General features: G+C 28.6%; 1 protein-coding gene and 1 long non-coding RNA gene across 2 annotated transcripts in view; one reads left to right on the top strand and one right to left on the bottom strand.

Annotated features, from left to right (window-relative positions):
• The window catches only part of Vps24 (vacuolar protein sorting 24), a 5427-nt gene extending 4440 nt beyond the window's left edge, over positions 1-987 (bottom strand). The window contains exon 1 of the mRNA XM_018451823.1: positions 977-987. The gene's annotated coding sequence lies outside the window, so the exon portion shown is untranslated. The remainder of the gene's footprint in view (positions 1-976) is intronic.
• Positions 988-1462: 475 nt separating this feature from the next.
• LOC108725053 (uncharacterized) lies at positions 1463-2028 on the top strand. Its single transcript, XR_001936732.1, has 3 exons — positions 1463-1510; positions 1734-1794; positions 1949-2028. It is a non-coding gene; the product is annotated as an uncharacterized lncRNA (long non-coding RNA).
• Positions 2029-3315: the final 1287 nt, after the last annotated feature.

Genomic DNA, 3315 nt, shown 5'->3' with positions numbered 1-3315 from the left:
TACGGTTACACCGTGCATTTAGGCCGCGGCCTATACGATAGATATCTTTGTTTAACCTACAGGATAAACAAGGACATCTATCGTATAGGCCGCGGCCTAAATGCACGGTGTAAACGTAGCCACTGGTAATCAGCGAATGAAATGTAAGATTCCTAACCTAGCTGATCTTTATTATGACTACGTTTATACCGTGCGCTTAATCCGCGATCTATATGATAAGTATCTTTGTTTAACCTGCAGGATAAACAAAGACATCTATTGTATAGGCCGCGGCCTAAATGCACGGTGTAAACGTAGCCTATGTGATCTAACTAACCTTGTTTAGTGCATAAATTCAATGAATGTGGTATTGAAAGATTGAAATTAAAACAAATATCAATATTTTAGTTACATAAACATTCAAACATTCTTCCTTTTTTAATTGAACTTTACTGATTATCAGTGCCAAGTATGCTGGGTAATTAGTGATTATTCACTGATTTAGATTTAGAGAGTATATAAAATTCGGTATTTGTCAGGAGCAGGATGCGCATCGCCGCGTCACTCTTGACGCACGAAATTAACTGCGCCAGAGATGAAACTGTTTAATAATGTTCCATATTAATAATGTTCAATTCCAGAGTTGGGTAGTGCTAAGTTAAAAAGATAAAAGTTAAGTTAAAAAGTTAATTTTAACTTAACTTAGTTACATTTTGGACTCTTAACTTTATAACTTAATTTATTTACATTTTATCAATAACTATTAGCTTTTAATTTAATTTTTTTTAAGTCAATCCTCAGACATAATGGAAAGAATAAGGAATATATACAATTTAGTAATTTTATATTGTATAATCGTTACTTGTGAACAAAAATAACCAAATTCTTTATTTTAATAAATATGCTGTGAGAAATTAAAAATATGTAAAAAATGTGAAAAATTATGTAAAATGATGGTCAAACTTTTTCTTTTTTTTTTTTGGTTGTTCATTCGGACCATATTTAACTTTTAACTCCTCAATTACTTTTTTTATTAACTTAATTTTGAATTTAATTAATTTCATTATGGATTAACTTGTATTTTAATTAAGTTAAATTTTCAAAGCTGTTAACTTTAACTTAGTTAAAAAAAAAGTTAACTTACCCAACCCTGTTCATTTCTCATTTACAGAACATGGCAGTAGCGCGGCGGGAACGTATCAACTATGGGACAAGTGTCACGAGTGACATTGTGAGTCGTTTAATTGGTAAGTAAACTTACAACTTTGCATTTGTCATTTACTGCAATAGTTAATTATCGTGTAATATAGATTCGGTATGCGTACACTAATATTTGTTCGAATGCGTATTTCGCAATACTCGTTCGATCGAAAATCAATTGCATAACATTGCCGCATCGCTTTTGATGCGTGAAATTGGTCACGCAAGAAACGAAGTTGTTTCACCATATTAATAGCGTTTACTTTTCATTTACAGAATATGACACAGAACGGATTGGCTCTGAGACAAATGCAGGCGTCGCGTTTAATTGGTAAGCAAAACTTGTAGTATAATTTTCCATTTATTTTCAATAACATTTAAATATCGCGTAATATAGATTCGTAGCACTTGTACTATGATAATTCGGTCGCAAATATGTATTCAGTCGAAAATCAAGAGTAGCCAAACCAACACGCGCTCTTGATGTTGATTATGCGAAAAATCCCTTTTTTATCTATTACATTATATATTTTATCATTATGTTTTACTTGTAGATTGTGGCAGACACGGAACAGACTGGTTTCGAGACAAGTGGTAACAAGACTCGATCAAATGGTAATTAAAATTACATTGCAATATTTAAGAATAGCATAATTAATAGATTCTGTATTCGTGACGCCAAGAACGGAATGTGCAGCTAAGCGATCATTTTATTCTAATAATTAATTAAAATTGCCCACAAATGTAACCAAGAATTTATTTGTTGTAGCGAAATTGTTACGTGAGTACCGTATTAAAAAATAATAAGAAAAAAGGGGAAAAGAAAAGTAGCTAGAAATGACGACGGACCACGAGGTGAGCATTTTGTGATATATTTTATTCTTCGTTACTGGTGGAAATAATTGTTTGTTTGCATAATACATTATTTTAAATCGCAGTAATATAATATGCTGAAATATTACTTTAGATATATTATTTTTTAGATATATTATTTTTTAGCATATTACACACAAAGAATTCTGAAAGATGATTGCCTTTGATCCAATTACGGTAAAATCATTTTTCTGAAAAAGGTTTTAAATTTAAACAATCATGAATTTTCATTTTAAGTGTAATATTCATAATTTTTGTATCGCAGTAGCTTTATAAGTGTCAAGATTTTTTTCAACACATGAATTGGTGGTGTAGAAATGCTTTCAGAACATCGTAGAGTAGCTTAAAATATGACCCGGTAAAAAATTTATCATGCATGAATATGTATAATTATGTATAAACATATATAAACATGTATAAATATTCATAAACATACATAATTTTATATGAAATATAATCCATACATCCTTTTTTCTCTTGTAAAATTACTTTTTAGTGTAATAGAAATAATAATAGCAATGTGAAAACATTAAAAATAATTAAAAGGGTAATTTTTGCACTATTTGTTTTAGAAAAAATCAAGTTTGAAAAAATGTAAAAAAATTACTTATGTATAATTATGTATAAAATTATGTATAATTGTGTATATGAGCAATTTTTTTTTCATTTTTTCAAACTTGTTTTTTTTTTCTAAAACGAACAATGCGAAAATTATCCCTTTAATTATTTTTGATGTTTTCACATTACTATTACTATTTCTATTACACTAAAAAGTAATTTTACAAGAGAAAAAAGGATGTATGGATTATATTTCATATAAAATTATGTATGTTTATGAATATTTATACGTGTTTGTGTATGTTTAGACATATTTATACATATTCATGCATAAAAAATTTTTTATCGGGGAGTCTCTCAACATTGAACACTATGCCATCTTTAATTTAAAAAATGAAATTTTGGATAAAATACATCTTGAAAGTCTGCTCCTCATATGTTGCATTAACTCTGCATAACATGATACTTGTATAGTTATCACCTATATAATTGTTATAACTATGTCTTTTTCTCTGAGTATATATTATAAAAAGTAAAATCCATGTGTGGGGTACTATCCTTATTATTTACTTATTTCAAATGACATCATTTATATAAAAGATTTGACATTTATTTCGATATCTTTATGTTACTATTACAGATGATCGTCGTTTTGATATACCTTGACATTTTTATACTATAATTATAAAACGATGGGGGTGGCGG

Source organism: Mycetomoellerius zeteki, unplaced genomic scaffold (assembly GCF_001594055.1).
Source record: "Mycetomoellerius zeteki isolate Tzet28-1 unplaced genomic scaffold, Tzet1.0 scaffold323, whole genome shotgun sequence".
NCBI lineage: Eukaryota > Metazoa > Arthropoda > Insecta > Hymenoptera > Formicidae > Mycetomoellerius > Mycetomoellerius zeteki.
This window is presented reverse-complemented; position numbering and strand designations above follow the sequence as displayed.